We start from the raw sequence: 22610 nt of genomic DNA on the forward strand, positions 1-22610 counted from the left end.
CTACTGGGATGCCTCAGGGCTAAGCTCTTGGACCACTTCTCTTCTCTGTCTACATGGCATCATTACGTTCTGTCATTCAGAAACATGGCTTTTCATACCACTGCTATGCTGATGACATCCTGATAAACCGATAGTAGCTATTCGCATCTCAGCTTGTCTAACAGACATTTCTTCCTGGATGATGGACCATCACCTTCAACTCAACCTTGCCAAGAAAGAACTGCTTGTGATTCCAGCAAACCCATCGTTCCATCACAATTTCACCATCAAGTTAGGCACATCAACCATAACTCCTTCAAAAACAGCTAGAAGCCTTGGAGTTATGATTGATGATCAGCTGACTTTCTCAGACCACATTGCTAAAACTGTCCGATCCTGCAGATTTGCTTTATTCAACATCAAGAAGATCAAGCCCTTTCTTTCGGAACATGCTGCACAACTCCTTGTTCAAGCTCTTGTTCTGTCCAGGCTGGACTATTGCAATGCCCTCTTGGCAGGTCTTCCAACCAATTCTATCAAATCTTTACAATTAATTCAGAACGAGGCAGCAAGGTTAATTTTTAATTAAACAAAAATAATACACATCACACCTCTGTTTATCAATTTGCACTGGCTTCCAATAGCTGCTCGCATAAATATATATATGTGTGTGTGTGTATGTGTAAAGACCTCTAACTAGCTTGCTCTATTCTTTTTTTTATTATTATTCTATCTGTTTTCTTTTTATTTATTATATTATTTAAAATCCCATGCTACGTGTACTGTGTTAACCTAACTGAGTCTTGTTATAGCACTTATATATCATTGTTTTTTTTTTTTTTTTTTTTTATTGCTTCCACTGTCTTCATCTGTAAGTTGCTTTGGATAAAAGCATCTGCTAAATTAATATATGTAAATGTAAATGTAAAATGACGAATGGTACATCCTACAGTCTCAAGGACTTAATAGACATGTGCAAGCAACATCCATAGTATGTCGGCAAGACTGCAAGTGCACATGAAGTGTGCCATTTGGGACAGGGCCTATGGCATAATTTTTTGCCGTGCACACCTTTGCACTCGTGCAGACACATAAATTCCCTTTCTAAGAAAGTTTGTTTACTCAGCCATATTTGCAACCCTCCAGGCAGCTCATCTAAGACCAAGTCCTGTATAAATGAATGGATGAATCCTGAAATCTCAAAAACTGGTCACTGCACTTATAATTAAATGACATATTTCAAATCAGCTGAAAAATCGAAAATGAACCGTCCCATTACTTTTGTTGCTTAAGCTCTAATTACATTTAAAAACATGTTTTCCATTTTGCTCCAGCTTTTGTCCATGCACAAAGATTGGCAAGTATTTGACAACACCAATCTCCTTTATGGTAAGTATACTATAAGTACATGTTAGTACATGTACTGTAAAATAAAGTGCAACCAATATTTCATATAATGTTAAAATTTTTTGATTATCATATAATAGAGCCATATCACACAGCTGCTTACAAACTGATTAAGGTAGGGCTGCATGATTAATCGTATTTTCGATATCCACCTTTCTCGATTAAAAATAATCATCACGGTATTGGCTGGCTCGTTATTTATCTGAAACGTGTTTTTAATTTGACATTTGCATTATTTTGCTTTGCTAACAAGTCTTCACTAGTGTTCATGCTTGTGGTTGCCGAGTTAGTTTAGCGATCTCTCCACAGCGATATTCTGCTTATTATTCCATGAAGTGTCATATAATGTGTGTTTTGTACTGTTTGTGTTTGTTACCAAATGTGCCATAATCAGACTTTCAGTGAGTTTCAATAATGGATCTATTGTGTTTGAGGAATAAAAGTTTTTACCAGTTTTCATGATGAAAATGGAATGGCATTGTTAGTTTTTAGTGTGTATTAACGATCTTTCAGCAAATTTACTGTGCGATCTGAGTGGCTTTTTCCCATTTGCGAACAAATTTTCACTTAGAAAATGGAATGTGATTGCACATGACAAAACACTAACCAAAACCATGAGTTTCATATTATCATAGTTGGTTAAATGAAGTCAGTGTATAGTCAGTGGAGGTTGGTTTAACTATCACTTAAACTTTAGCACTAAATTAAAATGGTCTGTACTAATACATTTATTTATTTTGATGATTCAGATAAAAATCAAATTGAATAATTTAGTGTCACAATTACTCAAATTTTGCTTAATTCCCATAGTCACTCAATGACACTGTCAGTATTGGTGGAGAATGGGTGATGAAGAAATGGCTGATGTTTATTTGGCATAAAGGCCACATCAGTAATTGCAAACATGATTTCTATGTGTGTCGTTCATCCATTCATTAATTCTCTGTGAGCACACCTTCCCCATCATAATCCATATCAAAACGTGATCTATATCTTAATAGCTCGGCCAACTAAAAATCCATTTTGACTTTGGTGCAAGGCTGTATAGGAGAGCATAGCATAACAAGTAGACAAGTGATTAATAACTGCGCTCACCTACTGGCACAACATGCACCAGTGGGCATTCATCTCACCGGGCCGCTCACCTGAGAGCACGACAATCATGAGTGTCAGGAACAAAGGGATTTGCATGAGTTATGTGCTCTGCAGGCATGTGACAGGACAGTGGCTGGGGACGAGCCACACTGCCTGCATTAGAGCCATTCAGTCATCACTGTTCGGCACCACATTCAGTGGAAGAGGTGGAAGATTGCTGCTGCTTTTCTTTGGGAACTCAAGCTTCCTTTGACTAGGCTTAGTCAAGCACTGCTTAAAGAGAGGATGCTTTCAGTGTATCCTGATGTTACACTCTTCTTTACAGCACTCTGAGAATTGTGTTTATGTTTGGCTCTGTGCTGGTGGATGTATGTCATTTGGTTTGATTTAACTTGACTGATTAGCTTGATGTCAACAGAGTTTTTGCTCAGTCATGCACTAAATACTGGGTTACACTTTATTTTGATGTTATTACAATGTAACTACACAAGTTTTAAAGATAATTGGAGTAGCCTAAATTTTACAATCTATCTATCTATCTATCTATCTATCTATCTATCTATCTATCTATCTATCTATCTATCTATCTATCTATCATTTCAGGATTGGGCTAAGATTACAATTTGATTTAGGGTTACATTTTTTGATAAATCAGTATGGCTGTGATTTGGCTGTAGGCAGCCAAAAGTTCAAAGGCAGCGCATTGATACATCATTAAAATTTAATTAAAATATAAAGTTATGAGATGTGGTCCTCCTCTGGAACAAATAATAGATTAATGAGACCAAAGAGACCGTTAGATTTACCCAAAATGGATTATAGCTCATGTTAAACGACTTCAGACATCAGAGCCAGCGATAAATTCCAGAAGATTTGGCTGAGGTAAGGCTGCTCTAGGTGGGTTCATGAGCATTAAAGGCGCCCTGACGCCCTGTAGCTCACATTTCCAAAAAAAGTCTAAACTAATTTTCAAATAGCCGTTATCTTTATTAACAAACTGCATATGTGAAGTCTAAACAAGTGCATTCTTACCTAAAAAAAAAAAAAAAAACCTCTTAAAGAGCAGGTCATATAGTATTTTAAAGTGTCCTAATATTGTGTTGTAGTCCCCTACAACAGGTTTAAATGCACCTAAGGTCAGAAAACACTGTAATTATCTCAGAATATACATTTAATATTAGAGTCATTAGCCAGTGATTCCAAAATGATTAGTTCCTGCTCCCGCACGTTCAAAGTCTAGTGTGACAAAGTTCAAGTTTAGTGAACTCTGACCTGCGAATTCACATTACGTGAAGATGTGTGACCAGAGGAAGTTCGATACGTCACTGCGTGACCTCTCTGTACAGAAATAAAAAAAATGGATGAAACGCTAATTTTAGCCATAGCACAGCATCCAATTTTATATAATACATCTTTAAAATATTAAAAAAATCTAATAAAAAAAGAAGCTGCATGGTTCGCGGTATCAATGGAAACAGGAATAGATGGTACATTTGAATGCGGACACATAATGTTTTACTGCTGAGTGTGTGTATATATATATATATATATATATATATATATATATATATATATATATATATATATATATATATATATATACACATACACACACATATATATATATATATATATATATATATATATATATATATATATATATATATATATATATATAGATAGATAGATAGATAGATAGATAGATAGATAGATAGATATAGAGAGTTTAATATAATGCTTTTGATGCCGTCGCAAAAGACACCGTTCAATCACAAAGTAACCTATGTTGTGATAACTGAGGGGAACCTTGGTGCCTTATGTTAAATCCTGCTCCCGCACGTTCAAAGTCAAGTGTGAACCGCCCCTTAAGACGCTTTACGTAATATGCTTTACCTGGAAACCTAAAGCTGCACTAGATATACAGTACATCACATTTTACCACAAAACAATATGATATTTTGAGCACTCAATTGGAAATACACACATAACGTATCAGTCGTACTACTTATAGGTTGTGGTTCAGAGAGCTTGTTAGTCCAAATTAAAAAGATTAGAAGACAACGAAGATAAAAGTCAAGATTAGAGAAGCAATCATTGATAAAATGACATGCATAAAACAAAAAGTTTGAATTGTATTTCTGTGGTATCCTTGAACACAGCGTTACCTCAACATCAAGTAAACACACTAATAGTGGAAGTGTCTGTGGGCAGGTCAGACTCTGTTCGTATTTGTGGGCAGGCAGGGATTATGCAAATGCATTACCAAGTGACGTATACCAGTAACAGGCATAAGATTTAAAAATATGATGACTCGTTAAGGCGATTCAGAACCGACTCTCTCTTTTGAGTGACAATATCTTTTTTTTATCATGCGCTTTTTTGATTAACAACTTTGCAGATTGTTTTCATTTAAGGATAGCTACCTTATAAACTGCAAAATAGATATTTTTCAAAAACCCATATGACCTGCTCTTTCAAACCAAAACAGTATTATTTATATAATAATAGTGCATTTGGGCGTCCACCGTGAAACTCGATGTGAGAATCGGTTGCTGTGACAATATTGGGTAAGTATCTCATGGGTGGAAAAACCTCTCAGACAATCAGATTTGAGGACCAGAAATAATATATAATATAATATAATATAATATAATATAATATAATATACAACACAAAGAATACAGTAAACTCAAAGTTGCATGTTAGTTTTCCAAACAATTCAGAAATGTTATGCCCGTTGAACTGAATTTTCATTGAGAAATGGATAAATAAAGAATAAAATGCTTCTAATATTCAGTATGTTTGTCAATGTCTTCACGTACATGTGAGAAAGCAATGTATGTTCCCATTATTTTGATATTAACATGACATTTACATTTAGCTGACGCTTTTATCCAAAGCAACTTACAACTGCTACATATGTCAGAGGTCGCACGCCTCTGGAGCAACTAGGGGTTAAGTGTCACATTGGTGTCTCACAGTGGATTCGAACCCAGGTCTCTCACACCAAAGGCATGTTTCTTATCCACTGCGCTAACACCACCCCATGTTGTTGCACACATTGTCACAGCGTAGAAAGTCTGAGTATAACATTATAGCTCATTAACACTAAACAAAGTGCACTCTGTCTCAGTACAGTGCAGTTGCTGGACTGAGTTACATTATGCAACATAAAAGAGTCTTTGACAACTGAAAGAAACGGTGACTATTTCTCATTTGCAGTTTCTTATGAATATCACGATCAACCAGTTATACTGATGTTATTTCAGAGATTGTTGACACATGATTAAGATGAACTAAAAGTATAAAACACAATAGTGTTACTCAGAATGTATTAGCTGTGATAGGGAAAGTTCATATTTAATGTGGGGAAAATTTTCTAAACAAATATGGGCACTAAACCATTTTCTCATGAAGGCACATCTATGTGTTCATCTTGAATACAGCTTATTTACAGTCATCTCAAGGAGACAGAAGTTTCCCGGCAGTGCACAGATATCTCTATAACCCTTTTAATAATGATGGTTTCAAATAGTCCAGCTTTTGTACAGTCCAACCCAGAACTATGTGCACCGTTGCGCCATGCTATTTCACACAACAAACCAAGCCCACAGAAGCTTCCAGAGAACAAGCCCAACAGCTCGTGACCTGAGAGACATGTTTACATCTCACAACATCCACATTAGCATGGACTCTTTGAGCAGCATGCCAACACAAAGTATATGGCTACTTGCAGTACATTCTTGCTGTACACAAGTGCCTGATACACAACAAACGAGTGTGCATTGGGAAAAAATTGTTGAAAATGTGGTAGGATCACAGAAAACCAAACTATAGATGCAAGAATAATCTTCTGAACAACTGAACTTCACTCACTGAACATGCTCATTTAGTCATCCAACCATATTTTCACAGCAAAAAAAAAAAAAAGGGTTTTAGTATTTTTGTCTTGACTTGCACTTCCATGAAAAGCAAATTGACTTAAGATATTAAGTCTTGCTTTTTATCCAAAATAAATTTCAAAATGAAGATATTATGCTTAAAACAAGAAAAAAATAACCTTCAATGGGGTGGGGAAAATAAAACTTTATTCAAACGGGGAAAAAGATTAGTTTTCTTAGTCTATTGGCAGTTTTTATTTATTTTTCCTTCTCATGTAAATGCATCTTGATTTAAGAATGTTTATTTCTACTGGAAAAAAAGAAAAATAGTGAGCAATCATTTTTATTACACTGTAAAAAATAATAATAATAATAATAATAATAACAATAATAAAAAAAAAGTGTCCAGTGGAAAAAAAAAAATGCTTAAATTTTTTAAGCAACTAGTTTGTTAAAAGTAACATTATGTAATGACTAGATCAATCTGATTACAACAGGTCACTGTCACAAAGCTCAATTCTAAGAGTCAGGGTAACAGCTGCACTGTAACTACTAATAAAACACTGTACAAGTCTTCAATCAGGGCAATGTCTGCAAAGCGACCCAGCCAGAAATTAAAACACGAGCGACCCACCAGTCTGGAAATGTTGTGTCCTCTCAAACTTTCCAATCACGGCTGATAGTATTTTCCAGCGTCCTTCCTTTTGCGCACTTTATCTCCTGTTCACTCGCGCTGGAAAGTTCCTCTCACCTCCCGTATGCGTATCATTCTTCACGAGTTGAATGAAGACAGAGGACGAGGAGAGACGCGGAGACAGCCGAAGGAAGAGAGAAGATAACGGCTGAAGGTTGAAGGCAGGCAACCAATTGGCCTGGAGATCGGAGAGAGAGAGAGAGAGAGAGCAGGGCATGGGGAAGCACCAATGAGGCGGAGCAAAACGAATGCGAGGACGCGGCTGCAACAGAGAAAAAGAGAGAGAGGGAGAGAGAGAGAGAGAGAGAGAGAGAGAGAGAGAGAGAGAGAGAGAGAGAGGCAGAGGCAGAGCTGAGATGTGAAGCGCTTACCCTCAGCGTGATGCCTGCATCCTCGCTTTAGCGCCCAGACCTCCACCCACCCATCCGCTAAGACAATAAAGCATCGGGTCTCCTGATGCCACGGCACATGCACATGTGTGCGCGCGGTGTGGTTGTGCGATTTGCCTTCCCTGTATTATGGACTAAATTTGCTCCATCTCTCTCTCTCTCTGTGTGTGGCGTGTTCGCGTGTGTAGCTGCAGACTGTCGCTCGCAGCATCACTGCCTCCCATAGGCCTCGCAGTCGCGTGTTTGTGTGTGCTCGTGCTGTATTTATTTGGGCTAGTTTCAGGGAATATCATGCATACGTCCATCATTAGCCTGCAGAAGAGAGAGGGACCCATTAATGTCGTCCTCACTCAGAGTCAGGGCTGTGAGCGCTGGCAGAGCACCAGCAGCGTGGAGCGGTAAGATGACTGTAAGAGAAGCAGCCAGCTCACACACACACACACACACACACACCGCCAGCCAAGAGATCTGCCTCCTTCCAGACAGAAGCGATGCTATCCATATATCTGCTCCACACACATCCACATAGTCTATGCGTGGGGCTGGTAAGTGAGCTGTTTTATGAATATTTTGATAACGACCCCTTCCCATTAAGTTTTTAAAACATTCTTTCTGAACGTTCAAAAATTCAAATTTTCAACGTTTGTAACAGACTTATAGCTAAAACGTTAATTGAAAGATCTTTATAATTTTGCAGATATCATGGGAAAGTTTATTTTTGAATGTTCTCTGAATGTTTTATAACAAGCTAGCAGTAATGTATAAAACCGGTTACGAATGTCCAAATACGAATGTTTCAGAAAAAAGTTCCATAAATGGTGTTAAATAATTTTTTTGCTAACGTTTTGGGAACGTAATTCAAATAATAAAAAAAATAATAATAATAAAAAATAAATAAACTTTCCATTAAGTGGGATAACGTTTATGTCGTAAGAATTTTTTGATAATGTTTCCATTATGAAAATATTCTTTCCAGAAGTTCTCTGAACATTAATGAAACAATCTTTAAAATTTTGCAAACACTGAATGTTATTTTAGATTTTTCTCTTAATATTTTGTAACAAGTAGCTAGTAGTATGAAAATGTTTAAAAAAAGAAATAATTAGTCGAAGACAAAAGGCAGGGCTGGAGCCTACCCCCTGCATGGACAGGGCCAACCTGGTTTTGGTGGAGAGGATGGAGGGGAACGACAGATAAGGAAGGGTGAGTCGAGAGCTTATACAGTATATCCCTCATGTCAAGGGATGATTGGGTAAATCTAATTGTAATGTGTGACGTAGCATCAAGTCTTCCTAACAGAATTCGCGCTAAAGCTTCCATTTCTTTACAAATTTTTGAATTTAGTTTTTAGTTAAAAATTACAAAATTATATTTCAGTCAGGACAACTTTGTCAAAGTATATTTATTACAATTATATAGCATACAGTTAGTGTTGGTGTTATAGTTCTGTTCTTGGCAAAACTCTCTACGCTTGTCCATGCAGTCATGCTTAGAGCAGGGAGAGCAGCAAGTCAAACCCCTCTGTGGTACAGAACAGATCCAGTATATGCACACATTTACAATTTACATGAGTTGTAGAAAATACAAAATGCATGATAGAGAATGCTTGCAATATAGTGAACTGTATGCAAGAGAGAGAGAAAAAAGTAAATTAAAGGTTCAGTTAGGTGGAGTTGAGGTTGCAGGAGGGAGTTGTTGTGCGAGCAGTGAGGCATTAGAAGAGATGCTGGAGAATGGGAATTTAAATGAACCTCTGTGTCAAAACTGAATTGGTACACGTCGGAAACAGCTGACTATCAGCTGATGCGAGCTTGACTGACATGGCCTGCCTGAACTAACGTGATGCTTGATGTTTGGGTGATAATATGTCATGTCAACATGTGATTTTTATAAGCATTATGAGCGGTAAAATGTAGCTGATGTGTGCCATTTGTCTGCATGGCAAAAAAGAATTAAAAAAAAAAAGCTTATAATGAATACTGCATGTATATTCAAATATATATTCACTAGTTTATGTGCCCATATATTCTTGGCATAAGTGGTAAACAGATTTGTCTTGCTGTCTGCTATAGAGGGGCTCAGAGAGGGTATTCTACTCAAGCTCCGATTGCCCCCTTATAACAAGCAAAATTGTACAACAAAGGAGGAGCAGGGGATGAGGAGGGATGCCGAAAGAAATAACAACGGGAAGAGATAAGTTGCTGGTTTTATACCTTGGTATTAATTGGAAGATTAAATGGGCGTACTCCTCCCAAAATTCAGATTAATAACTTAGTAATAACTTAATAACTTACTAATATAAAGATGCTTTCTGTGCAACCGGACATAAGAAACTTTATTTTAATTCATAGTTTTACTTTTATTCAGCAAGGACACATACGATTGATGAAAAGTGAAAGACTTTTTTGCGTTGTTACATAAAAGTTATATTTTATATATGTATTTAAACTTTCTATTTATCAAAGAATCCAAAAAAAAATATTAAAAAATCCACAAAAATACTTTTTTCATCATTGATAATAATCAGAAATGTTTCTTGAGCAGCAAATCATTTAGAATGATTATGAAGGATCATATGACACTGTAATGGTGCTGAAAATACAGTATTTCACAATATTACTGTTTTTTCTGTATTTAGGTCAAATAAATGCAGCTTGCTTTGTATTTTCATGCTTACAAGATCCATAATGTCAGTTTCCATTGGAATTAGTTGTTGCTTTGAGGTTATTGTGTGCACTATAATCAGCCATCTATATACAGTAGAATGTTCCAAATCACTCAGACATTCCATTTCAGCATTTGTTTCATTAGTTTTAATTATGTGGTTAAATTGCCATTCTGTTGTCAGCTCAGTTGTCATTTGCTTTAAGTTATGTGTTTCATTCATTGTAAGTTCATTATAAAATAATTCAACTTAAGAATTAATTTTTCTTCTGACAATCTGGTTCATTTATCTTTAATCCACAGATGCTGAAAAAATAAAATTATTTAATGACATTAGAAGATGTACATGATATCTGTGAACACATGACATCAAACAACTGACAGGGAAGTGATTAAAGATAAAGTGCTTGGTTTTGCATGAGATGGAGTGATTGTGTGTGGATGTGATCACTGGGCTGTTCATCATCCTGACACTTAGTTGTGTGGTAACTGTGACAAACGCATGCCGTATCTCTGCCTCAACCAGAAAACAGTTAACATTCCACTCATACTGACACAAGAACACCTTCACAGCAGTATCTGTTTTTTATTTTGAAATAAAAAGATAAAATTTGACCCGTGGGGTAAGAAGGGCCACCAAAAATTGGTAGATAAGTCTTTGAGTAGCATGTTGTTACTAGTGTTACTATTTAAATTATCAGTTATTGTTATTAATGGGGTTATTAGTCAGTATTTCCATGAATTTCATGTACATTTCAGACATTTTCACGTTTCATTAATACATATGGGTTAATTGAGTGCACCCATTCAATTAAATTCGTAGCGTTGTTATTAATTTACAAGTGAGCAGAAAAAAAATGGCTTGGCTTAACATAAATGAGAACATTAACAAGAAACATGAAACTCACCAAGAGCATTTACAGAGAACAACACATGACAAACTAACAACAGCATAAATACTTAGACAAGGGGAACACATGACTATCAAAACCAATGAACAACCAGAACACATAACCACATGATGTGACAATGCACCAATGAGAACATGACACATATGGCAAAGGGAACAAAATAGGTATGTTCGACTTCAAGTGGCGCTGTGCAAACAGACCAGTGTATGGCATCAAAATACTGTGAGAGCTATAATAGAGTAAACGACTCTGCTTGCTTTTTGCTAGGTTTTCTTTTGTCTAAAAAATGTTTACACGTTCAAAAATAAATAAGACCTCACGTTTTGTCAGTCATTTACACACTGTCTCTAAAACTAAAACTTCATAAAAAATATTCAGACCAGGTTCAATTTTCATAATTATGTCAAATGTGTTTTTGACATAATCTTTTGTATACTCGACAGCTTAAGTGCAATAATATGTGAAAGAAAACATTATTTACTTTACATAGTGATTCGCTATCTTATAGCCAGCATACTGCGCATTTGCTTCAGATGTGTGCGCTTAGAAAACCATATATCAGAAGTTTGAACAGAAGAGTATGACCGTGATAGACATCATATTCAAGACCAAACAGATGTTTCATTTTGGCTGAGTATCTGATGCAGGGTTGGCAGGTTTTCAAAAGAAAACCCACCCAATCACCTCTCAAAATTAACCCAATTGCATTTTGAGGGGGTCATTAGTAAAAAAAAAAAAAACATGTTCCAGGGGGTAAAATACATGTTTTTTTGGCGGTGTTCCCCTGCTAAGATTTACATTCCATTCCAGGGGATAAATATCATATTATTGGAATCGCTTCAACCCGTGGACATGAAAAAAAAAAAAAAAAACTGACTTGGAAACACTGATCTGAGGCACCAGCTATAAATGCACAGCCATTTTCTGAAAAAGTGGGCAGGTGCAAAAGCTCATTTGCATTTAAAGATAAATACACAAAATGGCATGTTTTGCTTCTGTATTTTTTTTTTTTTTTTTTTACATCGAATAATAAAATATCTGTGGGGTATTTTGAGCTGAAATGTAACATTCTAGGGACACCTGAGACTAATATTATATCTTGTAAAATTGAGCATAACTGGTCCCCTTAAAAAAAAAATGGCCAAAACATTAGCGAAAAAATGCATCTTTAATTTTAATTTAATTGTTTACTGGTTAAATCTGGCTATGGTGGTGCCTTTCTTATGATATCCTTTTGCGTTAGTGGACTGACACCAAAGGTTTCTCGTGGATTGCTCGTGGAGTGGACAGCGCCTGGTGCTGAAAGCTGCAACCTCAGAGCTGTGATGTTAATGGGTAAGACAGTGAGAGGGGGAGCCCTGTGGTATATAAAAACTAAAAATAAATCAGCCCACATTCATCAATATTGAGCAAAAATATCAGAAACATAGCTGGAAATTGAGATTGTTTGAGAAATACAGCAGATTAATGTAAATGGGTTGTGTTTTGAAGGAGTGGGGCATTCTGGCTTTGATATGAGGGGGCTGTACAGCTACAGCACACATGTATTTTAGGAACTAGGTCAGGTTTTATAGCCCGCCACACAACAGACAGCAAGCAAAAATAGACATTTAGTTCACATGACATTTGTGCCACTTACAGCTGAAGATTAGTAAATCACACATTACCATATTCAGAACATAAATTTACCATAGCAAAGACGATTAAATCATTTCATGCTCAGTAACTGGGGAAGGCAAAGTATTAAAACAACAAGCAGGTCATCTCAAGACTGGCAATCGAAGACCTGAATAATTTCAGCTTCTGTTCGACAGGAGGGTGTGTGAGAATTTGCTTCAGCATACTATTGTGGGTTTGAATGAATAATACAAATGTATTACAATTCCAATATGCTTTTTGTGCAAGCATGGCTGATTTCATGCACATAGGAACGAGAATCAAACACTCTCGCTGTAGTGTTTTACTAGTGAAATGCAATGGGGGTCCCCGTTTAGCCCTCTTGCTAATCGCTGTTGGATGCTGGAATGATAAAGCATGCAGACTGTTCCAAAGCACAGCGACTACAGTCAACTTACCAAAATAAACATCTGTGCTAATAATGTTTCACACTCGTACTCATTCAACCCCCTAAACACACACATACACACACAACCTCTCTGTCTCTCTCCTTTGCTGCCTCCAAACCCATGGCATATGACCTTCTGTTAAATAGATAAAGAATGTGCTTATCAGTCATGCAAATGAGGCTGAATTCATTTTGCACAACAGATGGTCTCATAGATAATGATGATGGAGGAGAGAAAATTAAATGTCTCTTGTGCAGTGGTCATGGCAACGGAGCTTAGAGTAATATCAGTAACAAGAATGGCGCATAAAAAGGTTGTCAGTCCTGTGAATCAATGTCTAAGCCAGGGAAACCCTTGCAAGTTTGCCACTGGTCATTCTAATGCTTCTTTTTAAGTCAAAATATACAGCATCTAACTAGTCTAGTGCTGCTGGTCAATATCATGGGAATCATTTTTATTATTGATATTCATCATATTCTATGGAACTTCCATGTTGATTGGAAATAATGATAATATCTTGGGTCAAGCATTAAGAGATAAAAACTGAATTGTATATACTGAAGAGCTTACTGAACAAAGCTGGTTTTAAACAGTCCAATCAGGACATGTGTCCAGAAATAACCTGTTCACATATTTAACGCAATCAGACAAATGGCAAACACAAATTGGACTAATTGCAAAATTCACAAAGCTGGTTTGAATCATTGAACCTGTTCAAATGTTCCACTGGTTCAACCTATGAAATATGCCTGAAATATACCTGTTCATCCTGGATTTTTTACATTTCAGCCAGAGCCATCCGATATCTTCCCAGTTTTTTTTTTTTGATGCCTTTTGTTTGAATAAGGTCATCATTCGTGAAATATGGCGGTCAAGCCTATATAAATGTAAATATGCTATATAAATTTAATTTATTTTTAAATAATCTCTACTTTAAGTTATGCTTACTTATTCACAAAAAAGTTCAATTTAATAAACAAAATATTAGTTAAATTTACTCAAAAAGGAAGACTTGTTACATCAACTTGAAATAATTAAGTTACCTTTTCTAAAACTTTGAGTATACACTACTTAATCTATTTAATTAATTTGAAAGTTTGGGTTTAGAGTGTGATTGTGCATTTAACGTGGTACTATATTTAATGTTTAAATTAAAATACAATTCCATTTTAAGTGGAATAGGCTATGTTTGATAGAATGCAAATATTTAATTATTTTTTGTGCTTTTGTTTTTGTTCCTTCATGGAAACTTGGCTACTTATGGCATTCATAATCCATTTTACTGCCATAACATGACATTTTTTTGAGTGAAAAAGTTTAAATGTGAACAAAAGCAGAGTGAGACCTTATTTTAGGCAATTTGATGAAATTATTATATTAAAGGCTTTTTTTTTTGTCTTCTTTAGAATAATGTGTACACTTTAATATATAATTAAAGTGATTAATATATCATAAAAAAAAACTAATACTACATTGGCTGAGTAATAAATTCATAATGATGAAAATAAAATTTTAAAGTTTCTATTGTCTTACTTTAGTGATGACCGCCATACATCAGTGTGTATTTAAGTATATGAATTTGTGAACTTGGTGAATAATCAACTCATTTAAAGTGTTAGTTCACCCAAAAAAGGAAACCAGGCTGCATTTTACATCCTAGGTGTATATTACTTTCTTTTTTCAGACCAATCCAGTTGGAGAATTGCCTTTGATCTTTCAAACTCTACCATTTTAGTCAGCGGCTTGTAACGCTTCTTCTCGGATAACTCGTTAAATGCATTAAGTGAAAGAGAAAACGCAGAGTTGGTGTTCCACACATTTAATGGCTGGTACACGGCAACGCACTCCTCTCATACATGAGAGATTAACTCTTTCTTGGCGTTACAAATAAAGTAAAGAGAAAAATAACAACGAGAAGGCAGAGCGTACTTATCATCCATGGGGGTCCTCATTAAACACACATATAGTCCTTCTGCGTCATCACCACATAGCGTGCGTTACAAGTCAAGTGATTAGTCTCTTAAAGGGCACACCGCACTATAATGTGATACATGCAAAATACATAGTTTTGGCCGTTACAGATTCCCCACCGGAAAGAAAAAGGCTGTCCCCAGCCGTACACAACATAAGGACAACGGTAAAATTCAACTCCATACATGGAAACTTGGAAATCCAACAACCCAAAACATATTTTACATACAGAAGGCAATAACTGGCATACACGTCAGTACAGCTTCACATTATACAGTATGCTTTTCAACGGCATATCACATAAAAAAAATAAATGTTTGTGTAACCAACCCAAATGTGTAAAACAATTTACTTGTTTTTCCTCAACACAACACATGAAACTATAACAATTAGAACAATGCTTTCTAGAGTCCCACTGCTACGCAAGGAAAGTAAAGTGTATTAGTAACTTTTAATACAGGAGAAATTCAAACAAGCAAACACATTACTACTTCAGATCCAATCTGTCAGTATGATACTCGTTAGTCCATCTATTGTCTGACCACCCTGAGGTGATTCTAGGTGCCAGTCTAGGTCTGAGATTGTAGCGATGACCTTCAAGATCAATGTCAAAGTCAGGAAGATGTGTATGTTGTGAAGATGTGTTAGCATCAACGTCTGCATTACGAGGACAACTGCTCATGTTATGCTTGGTCACGTCATGTGAATTGTCAATAGGATCGTCACAATTAACATCAGCCTCATTAGGCAGAGAAAAGCAAGCGTCTTGAGGTTGGTCTGCACCCCTCTGTGTTACCAGCAACGTGTCCCCCAACCCCTCATCTGGTGTTTCAGACTCATCCTGAGACCCATTTGGTGTATGGCTGCTGCATGCGTTCCAAGTGTGGAAAGGCTGCATATTGACCACATGATAGACACCAGCATCCTGTCCTGTGTCCAACTTCGCAAGTCTGTAATTCACATCAGACAAAACTTGAGTGACACGGTATGGACCAGAGTACAAGGGTGCCAGTTTTGCTGTAAAATTGGCCAGAGCATCTGATTTAGGGTGGGTTTTCACTCTGACAAGATCACCAATGGCATAAAAAACAGAGCGACGTCTTTTGTCATAATGCTGCTTCCTTTTGTTGTGACTGGTTTCCAGGGCTGCCCTAGCATGGTCATGTGCCTCTTGCAATGTCAAACGTAAGCTCTCAGGATAAGGAATTTCAGGTTCCTCTATTCCATCCCAGACAGGCTGAGTCACCAGGTCCAATAAAGTGTTCAACTCCCTCCCATACAACATCATGGACGGGGTTTGACCTGTACTCTCATGCGGTGCTGTTCGTAGTGCAAAGCAAATTTGTGGAATATATCGGTCCCAGGTTGTATGTTTATCATCCACATATGCTCGAATTGCTTTCTTGAGAGTCCGGTTCACCCTCTCTGTGGCATTTGTCTGTGGGTGATATGCCGTTGTGAGGCGATGTTCTGTTCCCAGAAGAGTGAGCACCCGTTCAAAAAGGTCGCTCATGAAAGGGGAACCTCTGTCTGAAATTAGATATGTGGGGGCCCCATGACGGGAAAACACTTCACTTAGCAGTTTATTTGCTGCCACCTGAGCAGTAGCTTCTCTCACTGCCACGATCTCGACCCACTTTGAAAAATAATCGACAAAAACCAAAATGTAAGAATTTCCACTGGGAGTACGCGGCAAAGGGCCAACGAAATCCACCCCAACATACTCCCAAGGTTTTTGGGGACGAATTGGGACCATTAGACCAGCAGGTTTTCTCTGACTTGGTTTAGTCAGTTGGCAAACCGTGCAAGAGGTTACATATTTCTTCACCTCAGATGCCATTTTAGGCCAGAAAAACCTGTGTTTCAGTCGGGCCAAGGTCTTGGTTATCCCTAAGTGACCCGCAGTTGGGTGATCGTGGTAGTATCTCAGCAAAGTACTTCTGAGAGAAGCAGGAGCATACAGCTTTAAAGATTTCAAGGGGTGGATGCCGCAAGCAGGTTTGGGATCTTGGAAGTACAACAGGCCATCCTGAATGGAATACTGAGAGCAATCATCCATCTCACTCTCCTGTTGTAATGCGGCCTCCATTTTACGGAGGAGATCACCTGTGATTGGATCATCAAGCTGTAATTGTCTGACATGAGAGCGGTCCGTAAGTGTCACTGAAGGTAGCGTACGGAGATCAAGACCACCAATCACAGCGTAGTCAGGAAGAAGGTCCATTGGTGGCACATCATCTGCTAGAGGATTCCTTGACAGCGCATCAGGGACTTTGTTTCGAGATCCAGGCTTGTGGACAACATCGAAATCGAAGTCCTGAAGGCGGAGAGACCAACGAGCAAGGCGGCCAGTGGGGTTGGGACGGGACATCAACCACCTGAGCCCGCTGTGGTCAGTGAAGACTGTGACATGGAGACCCTCAATGTAAGGCCTAAAGTGCTCAAGGGCCCAAATGACGGCCAGACATTCCTTCTCGGGCGTTGAATAAGGTTTCTCCGATTTATGCAGGGCACGACTAGCATACGCCACAGCAACTTCCCTGCCATGCAGATCTCTCTGCATCAGTGCAGCTCCTAGTCCCGCATCACAGGCATCGGCATGAACAAAGAAAGGTAGAGAGAAGTCAGGAAAACTTAGCACTGGTGCCGAAGTTAATTTTTGTTTCAGAAGGTCCATGGCGTCTTGGCATGCAGAGTCCCACACAAAAGGAGCATCATTTTTAGTGAGCGCAAACAGTGGTTCAGCGTGGTGGGCGTAGTCCTGTATGAACCGTCGGTAATAGCCTGATAGGCCCAAAAACTGCCTCACTTGCTTCACATTGACAGGGGTTTTAAAGTCCATAACAGCCTTCACTTTGGCCTGGTCCGGCAGGATGCCACTCGGACAGACGCGGTACCCCAAAAAGGTGAGCTCTCTGCGACAAAACTGGCATTTGACCAGTTTAATGGTCAACCCGGCAGACTTGAGCCGTGAAAGGACTTCCCTGAGGTCATTGAGATGTTGCTTGAAAGTGGGCGAAGCCACAACAATGTCATCCAAGTAGACTGCACAGCACCTATAAATAAGACCAGCCAAGACACTGTTCATTAGTCTTTGAAAGGTCGCTGGTGCATTGCACAGACCAAATGGAAGCACACGGAACTGAAATAGCCCACAATGTGAAGCAAAAGCAGTCTTAGATTTAGAGTCTTCTGCCATGGAGACCTGCCAGTATCCCCGAGCAAGGTCGATCGTGGTCAAAAATTTTCCTCTAGAAAGGAAGTCTAAGGACTCATCAACTCTTGGTAATGGATAAGAGTCCTTCACAGTAAGCTGGTTCAACCCACGATAGTCCACACAAAATCGTGGTTCACCACAAGGTTTCTGAACAATCACCACGGGGGCTGCCCAAGGACCTGTTGCCGGTTCAATGATGCCATCGTTCAACATTTTTCCTATTTGATCCTCAATCAAACGCTTTTTAGCTGGGGAGGTTCGATAAGGGGGAAGGTGGACTGGCTTGGCGTTCCCCGTGTCAATGGAGTGCTCAATTAGTGATGTGCGACCCAGATGACCGTCAAAGAGATCAGAAAAACTTTCAAGTAGCCCTGACAGTTGTTCCTTCTCAGCATTACTCAGACATGCTTCTTCAACCTTTTCTCGAAGTGCGAAAGATAGGACTTCCATAAATAACAAACTGCTTTCTGACTCCTGCACTTCCCTGCCTTCCATCTCCTCTATTAATAAAGGATCGTTGCCTATGACAACAGTTCTGGATGGGATGTGAATGGTGATGGAGGCACGCAACATGAAGTCCATCCCCAAGACCAAGGTTGAGGGTAAGCGTGGGACAATGGCAAACCTGTGATAAAAACGCTGTCCCATGAAGCCAAAAGCCAACCATGTCAGCCCTAAGGGTTGGCATGCCCCACCATCTGCTAGTTGGATTGGGGGAGCAGACCATGGTTTAATGTTAACCTTCAGTTTGGCATGATTCTGAACAATGTCCGCTTGCACCGCAGAAAGTGATGCGCCTGTGTCAAGTGTAGCATCTAACACCTGGCCATGTAGGTTAATCTTGACTCTAAATGGAGTGTTCCAAAAGGAAGGTGATGTGGGATCTTCCACATGGCAAAGGACAGGATGTTCTGGAACAGCAGCATTAGACGGTTGAGGCGAAATTATCTTCTGGAGGGAGGATTGCCTCTGCGAATCATCCTCCCCCCTTTGGAGTTTCCCTTGTGCCTTACAAATGAGCTTCCTTCCCCTGCATTGCTACTTTCAGGGTCGTTTGTAACTCTTGCATCAAGAGCATGTTCCGAATGAGCATTAGGGGACTCACTTTGTTGTGAGCCATTTCCAGAAAGTGAGTTGCAGTCTGGACATGTTCGAGAAGTGAAGCCAGGGCGTGAGCACTTGTAACAGTAGGTTTCTTTGACAAATTTAGCTTTATTCTGCATTGCAGGCAATGAACATTTACTTGGTCCCAGGACCACATGGAGCTCGTGAGCCCTCAGCAGAAGATCCATACCAGAGGAAACAGAAGTTCCATAGAGAGCCACTCTATACTTTTCAAGAGCATGTTTACAAATAAGGTCGATTTGTTCTTGCTCCGGCGGAGGAGTTTTCAGTTTTCTGAATTCACTTAGCATGTGAGCCACAAAAGTAGGAAGGGGCTCTTCAGGGCTTTGCATACGGTCCAAGATACCTCTCATTATTTGTTCCTGGCTGTCAGAAGGAAGAAAGACTTTCCTGAAGAAATCACAGAACTGGGCCCATGTAACGACATGTGCGTCAAGGACTGAAAACCATTTCTTTGGCTCTTTTGCTAAAAACCGTGGCAGCTCGAGAAGAATCTGAGCATCGGTTAAATCAAGGGAGGTTCTGTACACATTGACCGATTGTAGCCAATCCTCAGGGCTAACGTGTCCGTCTCCCGCAAACACAGGTGGTTCAAGCCTTGACTGGTACAGAACAGATGCGAGGATTCTACTAGTATTACTCACATCAGAAGAATTGGGCTGTGGTGAGAAAGTCGTGTTTGCGTGAGAAAAGTTATTGGTGGTGGTACTTTGTAATGGCATTCGGTCTGGAGGAATATGGATGTGTGGCGTAGAGCTGGCCATAGGAGGGAGCTGCACATGTGGTGCTGAAGGGTTGTTGACATCAGGAGGACCAAAACGTCTTAATATACTCTGCTGCAACTGGAGAGAATCGTTGAGGCACTGTTGCAACACAGATACTTCAGCTTGTAAGAGCTCCACTTGAGTCTCCAGGCTCACACGCTTAGGTAACTTTGGTCTCTGTCTGGGGGCAGAATCTGGTAATGTGTAAGTCAAGTCAGTGTTAAAGTCTGGGTGATAAGCCATATCAGCTAATGTGCATTTACATAACCAGCAATCTAGAAATTGTAAAAATTCTAAATGTAACCCAGAAAAATACAACCCGTTATTAAAATGCACACACCATCAATAAAATCTTCAAAAAAAATTCAACAATTCCTTTGAGTTAGTTATAGTCTATTTTGCAAGAGCTTAGTATTTTTCGTAACAGAATAGGCCCAGAGCAAAAGAATATATGTTGCTTTAAATTGAATGAAATGTTACTTGACCATGGAAAAATGTCCGGAGTTTGAAACTATTCCTCAGTCCAGCATAAGTAAATACAGTTCACGATGAAGAAAAACTGTTCCAACAGGTGTATTGTTTCCTCAAAATGTTCAAAACGAAATTCCAATGCACAACAAAAATAAACCACAAGTAGTCTTTGAAAAGAAAAATCTCTGCTGTTCGCTTGTGCAGTCAAATTCAACGTGCACACACACACAAAAATCCTTGCTGAAATATCCCAAAAAGATTATATACAAAAAAAAATATCAGTCTGTGCTTGGAAAACAGGCAGGGAAAATTTTTAAATTAGATCACTCCCTCAAAAGAAAAAATAATCCTTTGTTCCAACTGAACTATTTCGTTCAAAAAAACATCACCACCAGCTTGTAAACAATATCAAAATGTTCAATAAAGCACAAAGTCCAAATGTTGCAGATTAATCCGCTGTCAACAAAACTGCGTCATCCACTCACGCAGAAATACAGGTGTTCCTTCCTTGCGCACATGGCAACCAGATTTAGCAAGCTAATCTCACCAGCTTCCAGGATGCCGATTGAACACTCTCACGGCTCCCCAACTCCCGTACTAGTTTTAGGGTTTCATCGCCGTAGGTCCCACACAGATGACGGATCCAGCTTCAGTTGTTCGGGCGCCAATTGTAACGCTTCTTCTCGGATAACTCGTTAAATGCATTAAGTGAAAGAGAAAACGCAGAGTTGGTGTTCCACACATTTAATGGCTGGTACACGGCAACGCACTCCTCTCATACATGAGAGATTAACTCTTTCTTGGCGTTACAAATAAAGTAAAGAGAAAAATAACAACGAGAAGGCAGAGCGTACTTATCATCCATGGGGGTCCTCATTAAACACACATATAGTCCTTCTGCGTCATCACCACATAGCGTGCGTTACAAGTCAAGTGATTAGTCTCTTAAAGGGCACACCGCACTATAATGTGATACATGCAAAATACATAGTTTTGGCCGTTACAGGCTGCTGCCTTGCTTACCAAAAGACTTAACCCTTGTGCATTGTTCAAATTCACTACTCTTCCGTTATGTTCGGGATGAAAACATCCACTACATTCAACTGCTGTAAAATGTATCAGATAATTTATTTTTTTATTTTTTTAGCATAAATCTATTAATCAGCCTCTGCCTTTTTCAAAACTACCAAATGTTTTTTTTTTTTTTTTTTTAAATCCAAGATTTTAACTCTTTAATTGCCAAGTTCATAAATGATATCACTGATTTTGAAAAAAAAAAAAAAAAAAATATATATATATATATATATATATATATATATCTCAAAATGACTTATTTTCAATATAAAAGTAATTGTGGATGGATTTTATTTTTTTAAGACTAGTAACAAGATTGGCTTTGATGCATTTTTAGTTTTTGTGCAGCATTAAATATTTCTCCCTCATTTGTTGTTCCTCGCTGTTTTTGCCCCATTGACTTCCATTATAACAAAAATTTTGGATTGCAAAGCCACGACACCATAAAATCATGCATTCTTAATGGTTGGTGGTTTTTCCTGTTGGAAAGAGGTAAAAAAATATATTTTTACGGTTGATCATGAGGTGGGACCATTAACCCTTTAGATAGGCCCGTGCAAAAAAGCTTAGTTTCTGACTTGTATATGGAGCCATATGGGGTATAACAGCATATTATATTGTGTGTGTGTGTGTGTGTGTGTGTGTGTGTGTGTGTGTGTGTGCGTGCGTGTGTGTGTGAGAGAGAGAGAAGGACCTTTATGCACTTACCTTGATGTATTTGAGAAAATCAAAATGTTATTTATGCACCTGCTGGCTTTTAATGGTGGTGACAAGTACAAACTAAAAATAAAACAAGGTACGTGGATTTAAACACGTGCATGCTATCCTGCTGGTCATTTGATGGTGAGAAGAGAATCAGAATCAGAATCAGAATGAGCCTTATGTGAATGGGGAGAGGGGGG

General features: G+C 38.5%; 1 protein-coding gene across 3 annotated transcripts in view; it reads right to left on the reverse strand.

Annotated features, from left to right (window-relative positions):
* LOC128031376 (myelin transcription factor 1-like protein) overlaps positions 1–7758 on the reverse strand; it is a 149183-nt gene extending 141425 nt beyond the window's left edge. Inside the window, exons 1-2 of one of the 3 annotated variants that reach the window (XR_008188083.1) lie at positions 7428–7758; positions 6997–7234 (exon numbers count right to left, since the gene is read on the reverse strand). The gene's annotated coding sequence lies outside the window, so the exon portion shown is untranslated. Of the gene's footprint in view, positions 1–6996; positions 7265–7427 lie in introns of those variants that run through there. The other 2 variants (XM_052619593.1, XM_052619594.1) reach the window with 2 other exon arrangements.
* Between the last annotated feature and the right edge of the window lie 14852 nt (positions 7759–22610).

The sequence above is a fragment of the Carassius gibelio genome, chromosome A17 (genome assembly GCF_023724105.1).
Source record: "Carassius gibelio isolate Cgi1373 ecotype wild population from Czech Republic chromosome A17, carGib1.2-hapl.c, whole genome shotgun sequence".
Classification (NCBI taxonomy): domain Eukaryota; kingdom Metazoa; phylum Chordata; class Actinopteri; order Cypriniformes; family Cyprinidae; genus Carassius; species Carassius gibelio.